Raw genomic sequence first — 10,237 nt, 5'->3', positions numbered from 1 at the left:
GAACACCATAAAAATAATGCCACTATAGTTTTAAAGTAAACATAATTGCCAACAGCTCCAAATCATGAGTAAGATAATTTATCTCATGCACCTTCAACTTCCTGGAAGGATAGACAATTACCTTTATATGCTGCATCAACACACAACCAAGCCCTACTCGAGATGCATCATAATAAACCATGAACCCATTATTGCCTTCTGGCAAAGTCAGAATTGAAGCCGAAGTTAACTTATCCTTCAACTTGTCGAAACCCCCTTCACAAGCATCTGACCAAGATAACTTAAACTTCTTCTAAGTTAACTTAGTTAAAGGAGCAGCTATCAACGAAAAGCTTTCCACAAACAGCCTGTAATACCCGGCTAAACCCAACAAGCTCCGAATGTCGGATGGAATCATAGGTCTAGGCCACCTTTTCACCACAACAACCTTCTGCGGATCCACCATGATCCCTTTACTAGAAATGATATGACCCAATAAAGTTACAACATTCAACCAAAACTCACACTTGGAGAACTTGACATACAATTTTTGTTCCTTTAAGGTCTGAAACACCATACGGAGGTGATTAAAATAATCCACCTCACTCTCTATATAAACCAGAATGTCATCAATGAACACAATGATGAAGATATCTAAATACTGATAAAAAACTTTGTTCATCAGATCCATAGGAGCATTAGGCAACCCAAATGATATCACCAAAAACTCAAAGTGCCCATACCGGGTATGAAAATTCATCTTAAGGATATCCACCTTGACTGCACCCAAGCGCACACGCAAGTGTACATGGTCTTATCAAGTAGTAAAGTGGCCTTCAAGAAGTCAAGTATCGATCCCACATAGACTTGATCTAACAACGGTTCTATTCTAGTTCATAATTTAGATTCAATTAATGCAATAGTAACCAAAAAGAGAGTTTTGAAATTGTAAATTGCAAGTAAAGTAAATAGTGTGTAAATTAAAGTCTTAAAACAATCAATAGGAGAAAACTCAGGGTTAAAGCACTTCGAACAATCATACTACATTGTTGAACTTCATTCGTTAACTTGCTTATCTTGGTTGTTGATTCGTAGGGTTAATCGCATGATCATGGTCTCCCAACCTCTAACCATTTATCTAATTTAAACCTTACAACTACATCATTGAGCGGGGATGTAATAGTCCAATTAAGTTCTTAAAGCTATAATCCTACGTTTGAATCAAGTAAGGCATCTAAGTACATCCCTGTCCTAGACAATAATTCAAATTCTTTATTTTATAAAAAAATAAGAATCATACTTTGTTTACTCCCTTATTCTATCTTCGTATTCCCTCTCCCAAGTTCACAAGGTTGATAATTGATATATTCTAAGGGTAGCTAATCCTTAAAATAGTTAAAACAAGAATAAACAAACAACCAATAACGATAATCAAATCAAACGAAATCAATTCAAAACAATAGTACTCATATTCTTGGCTTTAACCCCAGAAAAAGGGTGTTTAGCCACACGTAGTCATAATCATAATCACAAGGTTGTAATACGTCCCAAGATCTGAAAAAAATGTGCACAATATTGTATATATAACACAAAGTCAGTCCAAGCCGTGTAGGAGTCGAATTCCATCAATTTGTGAGCAAGGGAGTAGAGGGGGCGCCGCCCTGAGTTGAGCCCCGCTCTAGGTGAGGTTGTGCCCTGGGTAAAGCGCCACTCTAGGTGAGGCTGCACCATATCTATATCTCAGCTCCAAGTGGGGTTCCGCGGGCTAATCGCCTTGACCTTCTGGAAGTTGCTTCCACGGATTTGATTAAGTGTTGGTCCTCCAATCTTTCATCCCTTAACTTGTGGTGTATTTTTCATGGATTTTCAGCCTTTTAAACATCAAAATATCATCATATTCAGCTCACAAAGCTTCCTACATAATCACATCACATGAATTAGAGATCATAAAAATACAATATTCATGATGATGAATCAAAAATACAAGCTAAGACTAGGCTAATTTGCATTGATCTTTAACTTTTTGTTCCGAATCTTAACTTAATCAAATTGAACCTTGCACATTACCAACAAGTTATTCCACTCATAATTATACATTTAAAACCATTTGGAACACATTAAATACAATAGAATTCAATGGGATCAACTAGACAAGAACCTAGCTCAAGCTAGTAACGCTAGTTTCCACTATTGAACTCTAAATGACTCATTGAAGTATAAACTTGTTTGAAATTCACTTTGAACATTGTAAACACATGCTTTAACACTTAGATTCACATTTATCTCATTGTCAAACCATATAGCATATGAATCATCCTCAAAACAAGGCTAAAAAGACTAGAATAGTAAGACTAAAATGCATAAATACATCCAACATCACACCTCCCTAATCTTTAGGATGGTACCCAGACTGAAGATCTATCTTAGAAAAGAACTTGACACCTTGCAATTGATCAAATAGATCATCTATCCTTGAAAGAGAATACTTGTTCTTGACCATCACCTTATTCAAATGCCTATAGTCAATGAACATCCAAAGGGAACCATCTTTCTTGCGCACAAACAACACTGGTGTACCCCAAGGAGATACACTAGGATGAATAAACCCCTTATCCAGAAGATCCTTAAGTTGCTCCTTGAGTTCCCTCAACTCCGCCGGAGCCATTCTATATGGAGGAATAGAAATTGGACGAGTGTCCGTAATTAGATTAATACCAAACTCTATTTCCCTATCCAGAAGAACACTAGGAAGATAATCCAGAAAGACCTCTGAAAACTCATTAATCAGTGGAACTGACTTAAAAGAAGGACCTTTAGAGTTAGAATCTTTAACCCAGAATAAGTGATAAAGATACCTTTTAGAGATTAACCTCCGAGCTCTAAGATAAGAAATAAACCTCCCCCTAGGGGCTAAAGAAACACCCTCCCATTCTATAACCTGCTCACCAAGGAACCTAAAGACAACCCTACGGGTTCGACAATCCAAAGACGCGTAACAAGAGTGTAGCCAGTCCATATCCAAAATAATATCAAAATTCACCATATCCAACTTAAATAGATCCACCAAGATCTACTTGCCACAAACAGATACCACACCCCCTATAGACTCTCCTAGCAATAACTGAGTCACCTACTAGGATAGAAATAGAAAAAGGATCCAAAATAACTTCCTGATCAAAACCAAAAGATACAAACACATAAGGAGTCATATAAGAGAGAGTAGACCCCGGATTAAGAAAATAATATACGTCACGTGAGAAAATTTGTAACATACCACTAGCTACATCAGGTGATGCCTCAGATTCCTGTCGGGACGCCAAAGCATACAACCTGTTTCGGACAACACTAAAACCAAGAGTAGTAACAGAAACAGATGCAACACCACCAGGTATAGGAGCAAAAGATGAAGCCACAGGAATCTCATTCATCCCTGTAGCAACCTTATTAATTGGATAATCCCTGAGCCGATTTCCTGTCTGGCCATACTTAAAGCATTTGTCCTTTCCTTTATCACAATAACCTCGATAAGGACGACCACAAAACCAACAAGAAGGGTATAAAGAAACTGACTGACCTTCGCTTCCTGAGGTTGGACAACCTGCGCCCGAAAATTATCACCACTATGATGACGTCTGTCGCCCGACTAGTAAGGTGCACTAACAGTAGAGTAGGAACCAGAATTCCTTTACTTTTTTTTGCTATTTGCCACCATTTCGACCACCCTGTGATTAGAAAATCTGCTCCTCTTACCCTGCCTATCCCCAAACTCTACCTGCTTCCTCTTTTCATCATCTACTTGCTGTATATGAACAATCATCCTAGAGATGTCTGTATCCTTAATTAGTAAGGCAGTCTTACTCTCCAAAATCAGATCCTGATTCAACCCAGAAGTGAACTTCCTTATTGTATCCCATATATCAGCCACCAAATAAGGAGCATAACTTTACAATTGGTGAAAGTTCAAGGCATATTCCTTGATAGAAATTCTCCCCTACTTGAGGTTCACAAACCCCTCCATCTTTGCTTCCCTCAACTCTTGGGGAAAGAAGCGATCAAGAAAAATACCAAAGAAGGTATCCCACAAGGATGACTCCTCCACATCTTCTCTATCCCTATCCCACTCTTCATACCACTATATGCAACATCTTTAAGCTGATAAGCTATAAAGTGTACCCCCTCCACATTGGTAGCCTGCATCACCCAAAATATCTTCTCCATCTCATCCAAGAAGCCCTGTGGATTCTCCTCCACCTTTACTCTGAAAAAAGTGAGAGGGCCCATCTTCATAAATTGTCCAACCCTTGTGACACAACAGACAAAAAAACAGACATATCTCGCTCAGCCTGAGCAACAACCAGTTTTGCAATAGTGTAAACAGACTGATGGAATTCTGCATTAGTCACCTCGCCTGGAGAAAAGCTAGTAGCAACTGGTGAAACTCCAAAACTATTAGGGATAAGATAGTGCGATCGAAGATGAACCCCAGAAGTAGGATGTATTGTATTTCAGATCTATGAGGTATGATCTGAAAGACGAACAAACAAGAATTAGAGAAGATTCCAAGGCTGAGATTCCAAGCTTAAAAATAGAATACCAAGAAAGAGAAACATTCCTAAATGCCTTGTAGCCTCTCCCTCATGTGTGTGGTGTGCTACACACCCCTAAAAGAAACTCTACTTAACACGGCTTTGTGGACTCCCAATTGTCCATGAACCTAGGCTCTGATACAAACTTAACATGAACCACCCTAGGGCCTTGTTATAATGGGCATCCCAAGTTCGAGCATGTAACAAAATAGTGTAACAACCAACATAAAGACTCTGGAAATAGATCACAACCGTGACCAACCTAACTGAGTCTAATCATTCCATAACCAAAAATCCAACCATGACAAACCATACCAAACAAGGGCCATAAACCAGGCCATAACCAAAGACGTTCTCAAACATAATATAATTAATCCCAAAATGAAATTAAACGTAACAGTGAGAAATTAGGTCCGATGATGCCAGCCTCCCAGCCTATTCCAATGTCAAGGGTGACACCTATACCAATCCCGCTCATTCCAACCCATTGAAGTACCATAAAGTATCTAACCAAAAGAGTAATAAAATCTAGTTGGGACATACCCTCCACCATAGCCAAAACTAATATCCAAAATAAAACCAAAATATCTAGAAATATCCATAGCATGAAATGGAGCCTTTCGAAAGGATGGAAGCTCACCACTTCAGTCCAAATGCTGTTCCCGAGTCAATTACTATGTAGGAGGAGTAGAACGACCGATTCCTGCATAGCGTGAGTATACAGCCGCCAATAGACGGGGTTAGTGAGTGACAGCTAGCATGATCTCAGGGTTAGGATAAAATAATGTCATTTATAAAATCAAGTAAAACTATACATATGCACACAAACAAACATATATATATATATATATATATATATAACCATGTCGGGAAAAGGAAACAGGTTTGGACTTCTTGAAATTTTCGAACACCTTTTGAATGAAGATCCTCTCTAGATTACAATAAATAAACTACGAAATAAAATTCTCAAACCTAAGGGACAATGGTTCATACAATCCGACATTACATCCTTCAATTAAATACACAAGAGACGATCGTGTGTGATTGGCTCGTAGTCAATACAAGCAAGGTTGGTTTTCTATTGGATCCAATACCCCCTTAGGTATTGAGTCTTCCTAGGCACATGCCTAAAAAGGATTTTGATTTCGCTCTATCCTAGGTATCTAGAGGGGGCTTTAACCAGGTTTCAAATGCACAACTCGAGTTTGAAAATACAAACAGTCATTAAACGCCCAATGTACCAACAAACTACTGTATTTTTAATACTTTATTTGAAGTTGATAAATAGGGGCCACGACAATCGCAAATCCCCAAATAATTTAAATATTCAAGGAGAAAGTATGCCATGAAATACAACAATTTCAATTTTACGTAAATTTAAACACATAAGCAAACAAACAATATCAGTATTACAAACCTGAATAGTCAGTCAAAAAAAAATAGTTATTTCAAATATTTGGTTAGAACCTTACTAAATTCCCCAACAGAGTTGTCATTTCTGTTTTTATCTATTTTTGGTTTTTATTTAAGAGAAAATGATTTTGACCTTTTCCAAACTATGTAAAAAAATCAAGACTATTTCGAAATAATTTTAACAAAATTACAGAGTAGACACTTGATTTTTATTGAGAATATCAAGAAAACTTTAAAAAGTTTCAAAGATTTAAAATAAAAATAAATATTAAAATAAGAGAAACTGAGTAATGATTCAGTTAACACACTAAGAAGGTTTTGAAGGAACTTAGGACGTTCGTTTGAAAAAACGATTTACGAAATAATTTTTGACTAACTTAAAAATGACTAATTTTGTAAACACTCGATTCTATATAAGATATCAAAATTATTAACCTAAAATGACACTTGTTCATCCAAATGAAAATATTCCTTTGAATTAAAGAATGATCCGATTAAATTAAATTGCATATTTTTAAATTTAAGAGGAAAATAAATTTGTACTTTTATGGGAAGAGTGGATTATGTAATTATTTTTTTGTTATCATTGTTGTTATTATTATTTTTTATGAAAGTCAATTTTGGTCTAATATCTTTAGAAAATGATGTCAAGAGTGTATCAAACTACGAGTGATTAATTAATTATGAAAGTTAGAATTTTCAAGAAAAATTAGTTTCTTAGGTTTGAAGAAAATTGCCTTAATCCAAATAGACTATTAGTCCTATGAATAAAATAAATGTCATGTTGGTATGAAACACTAAATTTTAGAAGATTTGTTTGTTAGGGAGAATAACTGAAGCAACAAATGTGATTCATTTTAGATGACACAAACCAAGTGAGAAGAAATACGAATTTAGTAAGAAAATCAAGATAAAATAGAATGGAAATGCCTTAGAAGATTTATCTAGATTAATCATTTAATACAAATAGTTAAGATAAATTACAAAAATAAAGAAGGGTTGAGAAATTTGGCTTTCAGGCCCATTTTTTTTTATGGAAAAAGGACAAAAATAACACCTGAAACTAAAATAATTTCACGAAAATAGCACCTAAAACTAAGAGCTCGGTAAATAGTCACTCCCATATGCTTAACTACATATAACCAGAAATGCGCCCAAATCAATATATAACTTTACCTTTCTTTCTTTCCTTTTCATGCCCAATTTCCTTTTAATTCAAACTCCTAATTCTCCGTTTCATTACCTTTTCTAATACTCATCTTTACCCTTTTCATTCCACAAACTTTTGTATAAATCTCTTAGAATTTGCATTCAATTAGTTTCATATAGTTTTTCACCTATAAATGATAAATCATCCTCAATAAATTCATAAATAGATAAAGGATCGTCTTTCACCACTTTCGTGCTTGTTTTTTCATTTGATGGACCCGATTTTTTTCACTATTTTCAACAAAAATCTCAATATCAAATAGAGAATTTTGAAGCAAGGTAAGGATTTTTAGGTAGGTTATACGGTAGAAAAGTGTAACAAAAGAAGATTTGTTGATATCAAACTACGGAGTAAAAATATACTCCCCGTGTGTATCTTTTTTTTTAATTGTTATTTGTCTTAGCTGGGCAGTTAATAGAAAATAGCTATTTATGCTTGCACATACTGTATCAATGTGGTATAAAAGTGTATCGATCTAGTATAAAAGAGTATCAATTGGATATATGTTACTGTATATGCTTGCACATACTGTATCAATATGATATAAAAATATATCAATTGGATATATAAACACTGCATATGCATGCATAGATTCTCCTTCTATCTTGTTATAAAAGTGTATCAATATGGTATAAAAGAGTATCAATTGGGTATAGGATCCCCTATTTCTTTTTTAAAAAGTGTATCAATGTAGTATAAAAGTGTATCAATTGGGTATAGAAATTGCACGTGGCTGACTGGGCCAATGGCTAAAAGAGGGAAATAAATTGGACCGATCGGCTCCAGTTGTCCATATTTTCAAATTGTGGGCCATTTTTTTAAAAATGGTCGGCCCATGTCCTTCTGTTCAGCTTTGGGCTGCAAATATTATAGATCTTGAGTCCATTTTACCCATGGTATATCAACTGTATATCACAAATTTGTTTTGATGTGTTTCCTATATATACGTTGTATATCAGTGTATAAGGACCTGTATACTTGCTTCCAATGTTGTTATGCACCAAATATTAGTGCATACCAGCCATCTTTGATATGTAAATCCTATATATTTGTTGTATATCAATGTATATCAGCCTTGTATCAATCCATTTTCTTCATGTATTAGTCCATTTTGGACTTTGATGGGGCTTGAATCGATGAATATTGAATGTGAAAAATGGGATTCCGATGGACTCGGTGAGAAAGGTCATGCATAAAAGGGATAGGAACGAATTAGGAGGAAATATTTATAAACTTAACCACATACATACTACATAACCACCTTTCAAATGAAATACCAATAATTTAAACAAGATAATTACATTTATAATGAAGTTTAAGAATGGAAGAAAATTCTGCATCACATAGGGCACCAAAGGAATAGCATAAAGAACGAGTATAACAATGTCCCAATATCAACATGATTAAAGTTGTATAAGTAGTCCACCACGGAAAAACTATAATTGTTTAAGGAGCATAACAGCAATTGAAACTGCTCCAATATTGAAAGTAGAACTCTTCATAATTTTCTATTTTTTTTTTTTTAGAAAAAACTCAAAGACGGTTACGCATAGAAATTGATAAAGAAGTATATAATCTTCAACTCCCTCCATCCCATTTTACTCGTCCTAAATTTTCTAATTTGATATCCCATTTTACTTATTAAGACAATGACAATTTTTTTTTCATTATACCATCATTATTTTTTTAATAGCTGTGTCATCTCAATTTGGAACGGGACGGAGGGTGTAATTGATAAGAAATTCAACTCTAGATATAAAACAAACCAACAATTTATTTTAATCTTTTGGTAGGTAAAGCTACTGGAACAAAATAAACAAAAATCAACAAGTTGTTTAATCCATGTTCGGCCACCTTTTGTATAAATAAATAAATTAAATTTAATCTATGGAAAAAATCGAATAAAAAAATCACGGAACTAACTAAATTTCAAACTGCCTAACACCAAAATATGAACAAACAAAATAAGGAAGGGGATTTACCTTTTTTTCGGGCAGCAGATGAGATAAACGAGCTTTAAATGAACCAAATTTTATCAAAATTTCAATCCCGAATCGTTGAAGTTTTACCTTTCTTTTTTTGTCGGAATTAACTTTACAAGTGCGTTTCTTCTCGAATTCTTCGATTACGTGAAATTAGAGAATCGCTCCTCCTGAATTCTCACTTTATTCCCAAAGAATTCTCTCTTTTCAACCTCTATCCCTCAATGTCTATTAATAGGAAAAATTTGGGAGGAAAAATTAAGATTTTGAATTTGAAAAAATGAATTTCAAATCCGAATTTTGGAATCCAAGGTGAGACAAAGACCATTTATGGCCTTTTGTACACGAAAAATGTGGAGAAATAAATGTTGCCTCTGTTATTCAAAAATGAGAGTTTATAGTTTGCCAAAATGGTGAGCATAGATTGAAGATAATGAAAGAATTTGATTTTTTAGCCGCTATACATGAGGGTAAATCAGTAAATGGAAGGGGTGGTAGGGTTTTTGGGATTGATGCCATTTTTATTGTTGTTTACTGGTTGTTGACTGTTGTGCCGTGTAGAGAAAATAAGATGAAGGGGGAAAAGGAAGTTGGGTTGGGTTAAGGAAAAAGTTTTGGGCTTGGGAAAATTTGAAATCATAAGAAAATAAAGAGGGAGGTCCAACTTGAAAATTTAGCCAATTAAGTTAATAAAATGGCCGAATTGGATTAATTTGTACAAATCGAGACGAACTAGTTCCAATTAATTTAACGAGCTTGTTACATTCAATACTTTCAAACTTAATATTTAATAAAATACAATTATTTGATTTTTTAAAAAAATTAACAAAATAATTATGTCATCCATTCCTTATTTTTGAATTGATTTTGAAAAAATTAAAGTATTCATAGTTTTAACCAAACATGTCACTCAAAATAAATTCTAAAATTTTTTTTAAGCGAGAATTATGTAACCCTATTTAATTAAACACAATTAACATTAATTTCACCTAAAATTTGAAAGATAATCTTGTAATTTATTTTCAAAATAATTTAAACAAATATTTTAAAACTATTTGAAATTAAGA

The 10,237-nt window shown here is 34.3% G+C and overlaps 1 long non-coding RNA gene across 1 annotated transcript; it reads right to left on the bottom strand.

Annotated features, from left to right (window-relative positions):
• Nucleotides 1-1,388: 1,388 nt before the first annotated feature.
• On the bottom strand, nt 1,389-9,793 carry LOC124890383. The gene is made up of 3 exons (XR_007049137.1): nt 9,171-9,793; nt 5,206-5,268; nt 1,389-1,894 (listed from the first exon to the last, which is right to left on the bottom strand). It is a non-coding gene; the product is annotated as an uncharacterized LOC124890383 (long non-coding RNA).
• Between the last annotated feature and the right edge of the window lie 444 nt (nt 9,794-10,237).

This window comes from Capsicum annuum, unplaced genomic scaffold, assembly GCF_002878395.1.
Source record: "Capsicum annuum cultivar UCD-10X-F1 unplaced genomic scaffold, UCD10Xv1.1 ctg1707, whole genome shotgun sequence".
NCBI classification, from domain to species: domain Eukaryota; kingdom Viridiplantae; phylum Streptophyta; class Magnoliopsida; order Solanales; family Solanaceae; genus Capsicum; species Capsicum annuum.
Note: the sequence above shows the minus strand (reverse complement) of the source record. Positions and strands in the feature narration are given on the sequence as shown.